Source organism: Macaca nemestrina, assembly GCF_043159975.1.
Source record: "Macaca nemestrina isolate mMacNem1 chromosome 4 unlocalized genomic scaffold, mMacNem.hap1 SUPER_4_unloc_2, whole genome shotgun sequence".
In the NCBI taxonomy this organism is placed as follows: domain Eukaryota; kingdom Metazoa; phylum Chordata; class Mammalia; order Primates; family Cercopithecidae; genus Macaca; species Macaca nemestrina.
Window position 1 is genome coordinate 442,145 of NW_027257556.1, and position 12,001 is coordinate 454,145.

Sequence of the window (12,001 nt, forward strand, 5' to 3'; positions counted from 1 at the left end):
CCGAGGAGGGCAGATCACGAGGTCAGGAGATTGAGACCAACCTGGCTATGGTGAAACCCTGCCTCTATTAAAAATACAAAAAATTAGCCGGGCATGGTGGTGGGCGCCTGTAGTCCCAGCTACTCAGGAGGCTGAGGCAGGAGAATGGTGTAAACCCATGAGGCGGAGTTTGCAGTGAGCCGAGATCACGCCACTGCACTCCAGCATGGAGGACAAAGCGAGACTCTGTCTCAAAAAAAAAAAAAAGAAAAAAAAAGAAACCAGAATCTATAATCCTAAGGTTTTCAACCTGGCTTTCAGAAATTTATGAAGTCCCCAAAATCCTGTGCAACAATTTTGTGTATGTGCATCCATGTGTGTTTATGAGGAGACGATTTATAGCTCTCCATACATTTTCAAAGTGGTTGGATTCCAAAAAATTTTAGAATACGCCACTTGGGCCTGGTGTGGTGACTCACATCTGTAATCCCAGCACTTAGGGAGGCTGAGGCAGTAGGATCCACTGAGATCAGGAGTTTAAGACCAGCAACATAACGAGACCTCCACCTCTACCAAAAAAAAAAAAAAAATGCTGGGCGTGGGGGTGCATACATGTGGTTCTAGCTGCTCGGGAGGTTGATCACCTGATCCCAATAATCTGAGGCTGTGGTGAGTTAGAATTACACCACGGCACTCCTCCCTGGGCAACAGAGCAAGACCCTCTCAAACAAAAACAAAAAACTGTATCACTTAATATACTATTGTTGTTGGTCAAGTATCAGATTTTGTTTAAAAATTAAATACTCTTTCTTTTTTTTTGAGATGGAGTCTCGCTGTGTCTCCCAGGCTGGATTGCAGTGGCATGGTCTGAGCTCACTGCAAGCTCTGCCTCCTGGGTTCGCACCATTCTCCTGCCTGAGCCTCCTGAGTAGCTGGGATTACAGGTGCCCACCACCATGCCTGGCTAATATTTTGTATTTTTAGTAGAGATGGGGTTTCACCGTGTTAGCCAGGATGGTCTCGATCTCCTGACCTCGTGATCCGCCCACCTTGGCTTCCCAAAGTGCTGGGATTACAGGTAAATACTCATTTTTGCAAAGTTGTACAGGCATACAGCTCTAAGAGTCAGAAATTAACAAGGCTCACAATAAAACCCAACAATCCCCCACCTTACCCTTCTCCACCCTGATCCCTGCTCCTTGGAGGTTACTATGTTTATGTTTTAGCTGGTTCTTCTAGATTGTGTGGAAGACAAGGATTCAGGTTGCTTACCCTCTCCCCTCCTCCTGTTGCCCACGTTTTTCTCCCCCATCCTCTCAGTATAATTATTGTGATAGTGAGGCCAGGCATGGTGGCTTGTGACTTATCCCAGATTTTTGGGAGGCCGAGGCAGGCAAATCACTTGAGGCCAGGAGTTGAAGGCCAGCCTGGCCAACACAGTGAAACCCTGTCCTACTAAAAAATACAAAAATTCGTCAGTTGTAGTGTCGCACACCTGTAGTCCCAGCTACTCAGGAGCGTGAGGCACAAGAATTGCTTGAACCTGGGAGGTGGAGGTTGCAGTGAGCTGAGATCGCATCATAAGCTGTACACACCACTGTACTCCAACCTGGGCAACAGAGGTCGACGCTGTCTCAAAAAAAAAAAGTATCGTGATAGTGGGATACATAGTACAATAGTGTATATATTTAGTATTCTTCCTGGTTTTTGGCCCAGAGCTTCTAAAACCCTTGTAATTTCCTGAGTGATAGGAACATCATTGGTTATAATATTTGGTCTTAGGTTTCAATACCTGACACAAGAGCTTCTAAGACTTTTGGAATCTCTGGGGTGATAGGAGTGTCTTTTGTATGATAATGAGATGACAGGTGGCTTCAGGCCCCTGGACAGGTTCAGGATTGGGGCTGGTTGCCAGAAAGATGAGTCATGAGTAAAGAGTTGGACATATCAGCCCCACGCCTACCTCTGGGAGGGGAGACGAGACAGGCTGGAGATTGAGCTAGTCACGGGTGGCCAATGACTTCATCATGTCTATGTTATGAAAACTCCATAAAACCCTCTAAATACTGGGTTTGGAGAGCTTCTGGTTTGGTGAACTCATTTGGTGCTGGGGAGGTGGCACTTCCAGGGACGGCATGGGAGCCCCGACCTCTCTGCCCCGTGGTGTGCCCTGTGCATCTCTTGCATTTGGCTGTTCCTGTGTTCTCTTCTTTGTAATAAACCAGCAAAAGTAAGTAAGTGCCAAGCACTTTGCGTTTGTCACCTCTCTTACTTTTTCAGCAACACTGTGTGGCGGATAATGTCCTCATTTTGCTGGTGACAAAATGAGATTGATGCCTTGAGTAACTTGCTCAAGGTCACATAATAAGTGGAATTCAAGCTCTGACTCCAAAGCCTGTGCTTTTAACCAGCATGCTGCATAGCCGCCTCTTTATTTGTTAGGATTTTTGGTGTCTTTAGGGCCTGACACCAAGTTGGTCGTTGTGGCCTAGAGCTGTTATAAGGGAGCTTTTAGTAGCCCTGCTGAGAACAGAGCCAGCACCTCCGGATTGGCAGGGCAGGGGCTGTTCCTGCTGGGAGCCGCAGGCCATTCATTCCCTGTGGCCCTTGGCTATCTTGCTCATCCACTCCCTCCCTCATTCAGTAGGTCCTGAGTGCCGCCTCCGTGTGGAGGAGAAGGAGGCAGCCTTCCAGCCCAGGTGGGGCCTGCAGGTACACACAGGGAGAGGCAGCTGTGCACTGAGCTGGCTGTTGGCTGGGACAGTGTGGCTCCAGAGGTGGCGATAGAATGCTCTGGGACTGCAGAGGGAGCACGTGCTTCTGAAAGAGAGGAAGGGGCAGGCACCGCAGAGGAGGTGTACGTGAGTTGGACTTTGAGGGAGGAGTTGGATTTCCACAGTGGAACCGAGCAGCTGAGGCTTTCTCAGCAGCTGAAGATCACAGCCAGCCAGCCTCAAATGTTCAGCTTTTCCTGAATTCTCTTCTTTACAACACAGCAGTAAGTTTTCAACAGAGATGAAACAGTCACCTCCATGTCATTAATGTTCTGCAAATCCTGTGTGTAGTTTTCGATGCTTAGCAGATGGGGGCAGCCTGGGCCATAAGAGAAGAGCCTGTGTGTCCACCTATTGGGACAGCAGTCAGGTGTGGCACAGGGCAGTGATCACTGCCTGCCCCTGAGGAACTCAGTTGTACTTTTATGTGGAGAGGCCAAAGAAAGCTGTGGTACAGGGGGCAGGACGCATTTCACCTCCAAACCAAGGCACAAAATACATAGTCTGTGCCCTGCATGAGAAACCGAGCAGAACCGTGTGCTGATTCCCACCCCTGCCTCCCCTCCTGAGAGCGAACCGTCCATTGTACTATGGCGGAAGGCATTTCTGCAGCCTCTGCAATCGGAGTGATCTGTCACTTGCCCATTGAGCCTTAGGGGCAGCAACCAAGTGGTGTGGCTGAAACACAGGCCTTGGCCAGACCTGGTTGGATATGTTGGTTCTGCCACTGATTGTGAATTACAAAACCTTGGAGAAGTCATTGTCTTTCTCTGTGCCTCTCATGTAAGATGGGGAACACTGCGGCCATTGCAGAAAAGCAGATAGGTGGAGCGAGTATGAAGTGCTTTGTGTGTGTGTCACACGGTGAATGAAATGGCACTGATTGACATTATTGATAGTAATAACAGGTTTCATTCAGGAACAAAACCGGTAAAGTAGGCCAGGTGCAGTGACTCACGCCTGTAATCCCACCACTTTGGGAGGCCGAGGCAGGCGGATCATGAGGTCAGGAGTTTGAGACCAGCCTGACCAATATGGTGAAACCCCATCTTTACTAAGAATACAAAAACTAGCTGGGTGTGGTGGCATGCCTGTATTCCCAAGTACTTGGGAGGTTGAAACAGGAGAATCATTTGAACCCAGGAGGCAGAGGTTATAGTGAGCCGAGATGGCGTCACTGCACTCCAGCCTGGGCGACAGAGTGAAACTCTGTCTCGAAAAAAAAAAAAAATCTGGTAAAGTGTTTTACCCAGCCTAGGTACGTGTGGCAGAGCCAAATGAAAGCTTAGAAAAAGATGACTTGAGAACTAGCCCAGCAGAAGAATCAGGCGGGATGTGTTGTTACTGAGTAAGTGAAATTTGCACCTGCTTTCTCCCAGGCCTTGCTAAGTTGTGTACAACAGAGAGCTCAGGTGTTGGGGGCAGTTGACCGGTTGAAGAATGCATTGTTATTATGTGAGGAACATTGGGCTTTGAAAAAGCAGAACTGGATCCACGTTCTTGCCTGGTAACTCTAATTATCATCTAGTTTGTAAAGGGGAATGCAGTTCACTGAAAAATTCGTATGACAGTGGGACAAGGATTGGGCCTCTGCATTGGTTTGTGTAATATAGGTCACATGAAAGAGCATTTAGGCTGCAGGGAGACTTTTCATCTCTATAAATTTGCTTTCACAGGACAATTCCATCATGATTTGAAGATTTTGGAGTTAAAACTACATTGTTCTGGTATGTGTTTCGGGGCAAATTTATGCATACAATTTGCTTAAATATTTCAGATGATACAAGAATATATGTGTGGTGTAAAAAGCTGAAATTTGCATTCCCCCTTCTCTAGAAGTAACCATTGTGAATAGTTAACTCTGTATTCCAGCTATTTTGTATATTATAAATACACTGTGAACATTTGAGTGTATATATACATGTATGTTACACACATTTTTAGAGATGGAATATTGCTGTGTTGCCCATGCTAGTCTCAAACTCCTGGGCTCAAGGGACCCTCTCGCCTTAGTCTCCCAAAGTTTTGGAATTACAGGCGTGAGCCACAGCGCCTGGCCTGCATGAGTATATTTACTAATTGCTAAGTTACTCTGTTCAATACGTGTCTATTGAACTCCCCATGTGCCAAGCATTGTTCTGAATACCTTATATGCACCAATTCACTTAATTTTTAGAGCAGCTCTATTATTGTGGCCCTTTTACAGTGAGGAAACTGAACCACAGAGAGGCTGGGGACGTTGTCTAACATCACACAGCCAGTGCTGTTGGAATTGAGGTTTGAACCCAGACAGCTGGCTTCAGATCTCTTAGCTGTTATCATAGATGGCACACCCAAACCTTAGGGCCACCTCCCAAGCCTTGCCTCCGATACGGGCTCGCCTGAGCTCTGCGAGAGCCATGTACGTGAGGTTTCTTTCCTCTTTAAGAACACAAGTCTTGAAATTGTCCCAGACCCTGGAAGGACCTCTTGAGGACCAAAAACAGGGATTCTTCAAGCCTGCCCCAAGGGCCAGATCTCTGATTTAGCTACTTGGAAGGTAGATGTAGAAGAGAGTAATTTTGCCAGAACAAAATGTCAGGATGGCTGGGCTGACTCGGCCAGATGCAGTGGCTCATGCCTGTAATCCCAGCAATTTGGGAGGCCAAAGCAGGTGGATTACCTGAGGTCGGGTGTTCGAGAGCAGCCTGGCCAACAAGTTGAAACTCCGTCTCTACTAAAAATATAAAAATTAGCTGGGCGTGGTATCGGGTGTCTGTAATCCCAAGTACTTGGGAGACTGAGGCAGGAGAATTGCTTTAACCCGGTTTACAGAGGTGGTAGTGAGCTAAGATTATGCCACTGCATCCAGCTTAGGTGACAGAGTGAGACTCCATTTCAAAAAAAAAAAAAAGAAGAAGGAGAAAAGGAGAAGGAGGAGAAGGAGAAGGAGAAGGAGGAGAAGGAGAAGGAGAAGGAGAAGGAGAAGGAGAAGGAGAAGGAGAGGAAGAGGAAGAGGAAGAGGAAGAGGAAGAGGAAGAGGAAGAGAAGAAGAGAAGAAGAAGAGAAGAAGAAGAGAAGAAGAAGAGAAGAAGAAAAGAAGAAGAAGAAGAAGAAAAGAAGAAGAAGAAGAAAAGAAGAAGAAGAAGAAAAGAAGAAGAAGAAGAAGAAGAAGAAGAAAAGAAGAAGAAAAGAAGAAGAAGAAGAAAAGAAGAAGAAGAAGAAGAAGAAGAAGAAGAAGAAGAAGAAGAAGAAAGAAGAAAGAAGAAAGAAGAAAGAAGAAAGAAGAAGAAAGAAGAAGAAGAAGAAGAAAGAAGAAGAGAAGAAGAAGAGAGAATGATGGCTGGGCTAACTCATAGGGTAGAGGCCCTACAGCGGCCGTAGGACCTTGGCCACTTGGGTGGAAAAGAAGGAAGGAAGAGCTTCACCCATGGCGGTGACCTGGACTGCAGAAACCACACTAAACATCCACATCCTGGAGCCTGGCCACCCCATTTGCTTCTCCTCTCCTTGGATAGAGGGTGTGGGGAGCTTTCTACCCTGGAGGCTGAGCAGCGCAGCTTCCAACCAGGGTAGGCGTTTGTCCCTGGGAATACAGACAGCATTCTCATAAGCAGCCCAAACACTCCTGAACAGCTTTTTGTAGGGTGGGGCGGGGCGGGGCAGAGGGTCATTTTGACTCATAGGTACCTTTTCCACTTTCACTGCTGATAACTGTGTTACAGATTAAAGTTTTGTTTTTGATACTGAAGAGGGCTTAAGAGAGTGAGCTATTATGGCACATCTAAGTCTGCTAAAATAGAACCACGGGGTAGTGTAGGAGAATCTCTTCTAAATTATGGATCATATATGGTGAACGTTAGAAGCCATGTGTACCTAAGTTGAAAAATCAAAACATGTCTTGTATTTGGGTGACCCCGGTAAGTCTGGATGCCACTGCGCCTTGTGTGAACACAGGATGCTGAGGTGTAGGGACCAACAGGCTTTTTCTGGACATCTTGTGCTTCTCCCTTGGGGTAAAGTGGGGTGGCAGTAGGAGCGCACAGCTGTTGGGCCTCTAATATTTGTCAGCTGGTTTACATGTGGGATTCCATTTAATGCAATCTTGGAGGTAAAATGATTTTATTGAAGATGAAGATAGAGGCTTAGAGAAGTTAAGAAAATTGTTCAATGTCACATCATTTGTTTTGTTTTGTTTTGTTTTGAGGCAGAGTTTTGCTCTTCTTGCCCAGGCTGGAGTGCAATGGCGCGATCTCGGCTCACCACAACCTCTACTTCCCTGGTTCAAGTGATTCTCCTGCCTCAGCCTCCTGAGTAGCTGGGATGACAGGCATGCGCCACCTCGCCAGGCTGATTTTGTATTTTTAGTAGGGACGGGGTTTTTTCATGTTGGTTAGGCTGGCCTTGAACTCCCAACCATGAGTGATCTGCCCAACTGGGACTCCCCAACTGCTGGGATTACAGGTGTGAGCCACCACGCCTGGCCGAGGCCATGTAATTTCTTAAGTGGAAAGATGAAGTACTTGATGAACTCAGAAGTTTGACTTCAAGGCCCTTCATCTTTCCATAACACGTGGTTCCTTCCCTGGTTGGTGGGAGTGACTGAAGAACTCAAGGAAGCTGTGTTTTGTGGAAAGAAGACCTGAGGGGTGTATGGTCTTTCCAGGCTTGGAATCTGCCATGCTGGGCTTCTGAATTGTATAGCTTGGCCATATAGAGAGAAGCCCCTCATTTAAGACTTATTCTTTGGGGGAAATAAAGGAAGGCCGCCCGCATGAGACAGGCAGAGGTGATTTTCTCAGAACTGCTGTGGCAAGAGAGTCAGCACCATTACTTGCGTGTGGCAGAGACTGACATGCAAGTGAGTGGCTGATGAAGAGTGGGGAAATTTCAGGATGGAAAAGAACGGCTCCCAGTGGAGGTTGTTGTGGGGACTGGAGGCGGCTGTGCAGAAGTGGGTTGTCCTATGTGATTGGTTAGGGGCGTATTTGGCTTTCTCTGAATGATCCTAACTGGAAACAGGGGCCAAAATTAGGGTAGCTGTCAGTTTTGAGTCAAGTCCTGGCCACATGGACAGAGTTGTGGTTTAGCTTCTGGGTTGTGGAGAGAGAGCAGTCTGGCTTCCTGTCTGATGTGCTAGCCTGGCTGGCCTCCTGGCTGTTGACTGTAGATAGGGGATTGGTTTCCTGGGTGGGCAGCTACAGGTTGTGGTCTGAGTTCTGTCTTTATACATATGATCAGGCATGGTCTGTTTGTATATTCAGTCCCTCATTTTTCTTGTCAGTAAAAATATCAAATGACAAATTGGATACATTGGGAACTTTTTAGATGTCTGTGTCCCCTGGAGGAAGTTTTCATGTTCACATTTAATCAGAATGAATATAAACAATTGGGCATTTATCTTAAGATTTAAAATAGGAAATCTTCCACAATACTACCTCGGCGCCATTGCCTCTCTGTCCGTCATTAGGGAATGTGTTTTTATCCACCGCCGGCTCATCGTCCACCAGTTTGTGGTTGATCCAGTTCTCTATACGTCTTGTCTTGTGTGCATCTCATTGTTTGCTAGTGTTAGCTTTCCCCTTCGTCAGTGTAGTTTATTTGTGTAGCATCTGTTGGTAGGAAGTTATTTGTGGAATTTGTGAATGGAAGGGACCTTGGAGGTCCGCTAGGTCAGCCCAGTGATTTTCAAGATAAACGGAAATACAGGGAAATGTTCCAGCTTTTTTGGTGGCAAAACCAGGAATAGAAAGCAGTGTTCTTTGTGCCACAATGTCATTGAAAGACAGCTCAATGTGGGTCTAAAATGCAGAGAAACTAACTTTCATTTATCTCTGCTTCTGACTCTTGTTATCAGACATTTTAAATTGACCTTAATGTGTTAGCAGAAATATGAAAAGTCCTGACTTGTTTACATATAAGGTACTTCTTTGCCTACTCATTTGGTTGTTTTTTTCAACAGGATTGAAAAGACATTGTTCTAAACTGAATGTTTATGTCTCCAACAGATTCTTGTACTGGAGCCCTAACTGCCAGTGTGATGGTATTAGGGGGTAGGACCTTTGGGAGGTGATAAGGGTTAGAGGAGGTCATGAGCATGGGCCCTTGTCTCACAGGATTAGTGCCCTTAGAAGAAGAGAAACCAGGCCGGGTGTGGTGGCTCACACCTGTAATCCCAGCACTTTGGGAGACCGAGGTGGGCAGATCACGAGGTCAGGAGATTGAGACCATCCTGAAACCCTGTTTCTACTAAAAATACAAAAATTAGTTGGGTTTGGTGACACGTGCCTGTAATCCCAGCTACTCGGGCGGCTGAGGCAGGAGAGTTGCTTGAACCAGAGAGTCAGAGGTTGCAGTGAGCTGAGATTGTGCCACTACACTCCAGCCTGGTGACAGAGCGAGACTCTGTCTCAAAAAAAAAGAAAGAGAAAGCAGGCAGCTCCCACTGCCCTGGTGTGAGGAAACAAGAAGAAAGGTTGCTGTCTGCAAGCCAGGAAGAGGTCCCTGTCCCGGAACTGAGTTGGCCAACACTCTGATCTTGGACTTCCAGCCTCCAGAGCTGTGAGAAATAAACTAATGTTTAAACCACACAGCCTATGGCGTTTTTTATGGTATTTCCCTATGGTATTATGGCTATCTGATTTGACTGATACAGAGATGGTTCCAGAATATTGTAGCCTGTATCTAAGTTGGTGATACCATGAAAATAAATGTGGTAGTTCATTCCTTTATATGAAGATAGCACTGTGAGCCCAGGGCCTTTGCTCATGTCTTAGTTGAGTCTTGTTTTCTTATAATAGCTTCCTAAGTTCTCTTTTCCCCCTCTAATTTATATTATATATCTGAATTAAATCATATATGGTATGATTTTATACTTCATGTCTATACAAACTTTTAGTGATTTTATTTCATTTGATTTGATTTTTGAGACATGCCCTTGCTCTGTTGCTCAGGCTGGAATGCAGGCGTACCATCACAGCTCACTGTAACCCTAAATTCCTGGGCTCAAGTGATCCTCCCGCCTCAGCCTCCTGAGTAGCTGGGACTACAGGTGTGCTATCCTTAGCAGTCCTCTCGCCTCAGCCTCTCAAAGCACTGGATTACAGGCATGAGCCGCCACACCCAGCCCAGTGATTTTTCATTATTAAGATCAAGGACGGGTTCCCTGGCTTGGCATTCAAGGCTCATGATCAGGGCGTGATATGCAAGTTTGGGTTTCAGTGTTTCCATTCCCACCATCAGCCTTGCGTTCCAGCTTCTTTCCTAAGCCCTGTTCTAAAGCCCAGCCTCAGAGCTGCACTTAGAATTTATACCTTCTCATCTCTTCATCGTCTTCGCCTATGTTCTAAACTCCATCTGGGACATCGTCTTTGCCTATGTTCTTATCTCCATCTGGGACATCATCTCCACACTTCCGCCTCTTTAAATCTTCTCTATCCTTCAAGACTTGAAATACTCATTTCCTTTACATGATCCCTACTCTGACATCCAAGCTAGAATTAATCTTTCTTCCTTTGAACTCTGATAGTGCTTAATATTTTTCATTCTTTAATTATACAGCAGTCCTGTGTGTTAGATATTCTTATTCTCCCAGTTTTTCATAGTTTCTTTGAAAATATTTGCTGTAGTCATGTATTTTGAATATGTAATGTGAGTGACATTCAAAAGGTCCTGGAGAGTGAAAGGCAGTCCTACTCCCATCACTGCCCTGTGACCACTGTTGCCAGTTTTTGTTTGTTTGTTTGTTTTTCCAAGGTAGAGTCTTGCTCTGTCACCAGGCTGGCGTGATCTCAGATCTCTGCAACCTCTGCCTCCCGGTTTCAAGGGATTCTCCTGCCTCAACCTCCTGAGTAGCTGGGACTACAGGCGTGCGCCACCACGCCCAGATAATTTTTGTATTTTTCGAACAGACGGGGTTTCACCATGTTGGCCAGGATGGTCTGGATATCTTGGCCTCGTGAGCCACCTGCCTCAGCCTCTCAAAGTGCTGGGATTACACGCGTGAGCCACTGCGCCGAGCCTATGTGTCTTGTTTTTAAAAACACAGATGTTGGCATAAGATAAACACGGTTGTCCGCCGGTAAGTATTTAGGTTGTTCCCAACCGTTTGGATTAATCAATGCTGAGTTGTACATAATTCTTGCATATTTGCGTGAATATGTTCATAGGATGCATTGCTAGAAATGGAATTGAGGGATCCAGGGTTCTGCGCATTTTAAATTTTGATGGGTGTTGCTGGATTCCCTTCCGTTAGGGCCATACCGTTATCTCACTGTCAATGTGTAAGGGCGCCTATTTCTATTTCCTTGCCACAGTTTCTTCTCAGCTGTTTTCTTTGACATCACACACACACAAATACCCCTTGTTCCAAAAACATGGACATTTTACATATCTACTTAAAGTGTGCATACACTGATTGAAGCTCTGTGTTGCAGTGATATGTGCTGCTAGGATTGTGGCTCTGTTTCGAATCTGCTAGCCAGGCTATGGCTTTCCAGTCAGGTATTTTTTGTTTTGTTCATGCTGTTGCTGTCATTGGGCTGTGTGAATTTCCCTCCATTGCCCATCCAGATTTCCTTTCCGGTGGGCGGGCTTAGTGTCTAATCTGGCAGCCCTGTTTCCTAGTGACCTGGGCCGAGTGTCTCATTCGGCAGCCCTGTTTCCTGGTGATCTGGGCTGAGTGTCTCTTTCGGCAGCCCTGTTTCCTGGTGATCTGGGCCCCATGTCTCATCCAACAGTCCTGTTTCCTGGTGATCTGGGCCGAGTGTCTCATCCGGCAGCCCTGTTTCCTGGTGATCTGGGCCAAGTGTCTCATCCAGCAGCCCTGTTTCCTGGTGATCTGGGCTGAGTGTCTCCATGAGAAGTTGCACCCATCTTCTCCAGTAGTGCATCTTTTCACAGCAAGCAAAACATTTTCACCACGTTTCCAGTGGGACAGGCACTAGCTCTTTTCTGGGCATCAGGAGACCTGGCTTTCTTCTGGTTCAAGCAACAGCTGGTGAGTTACCAAAGACAATTCGCATCTGGCCCCTGGTCCTTTTCTTTATAAGTAGAATCACAGTCCGAGTGGGCATCACTGCCCTGGTCTCTATGCGGTGCTGAGTGTTGTGGGGATGATGGCTAAGTGTCAGGGTGCATTTCCACCACTAGGGGATTACAGGTCAGCCAAAGACACAGGAGGAAAGCTAACAGCCCCGGGCAGGTACACAGAACCAGAGGAGTTTGGAAGGGTGGTTCCAAGCTCCTTGGTGTGATTGATGTGATCACAA

The 12,001-nt window shown here is 46.4% G+C and overlaps 1 pseudogene; it reads left to right on the forward strand.

Moving 5' to 3' along the window:
- Window positions 1-11,540: 11,540 nt before the first annotated feature.
- LOC139361039 (SH3 domain and tetratricopeptide repeat-containing protein 1-like) overlaps window positions 11,541-12,001 on the forward strand; it is a 39,485-nt pseudogene continuing 39,024 nt past the window's right edge.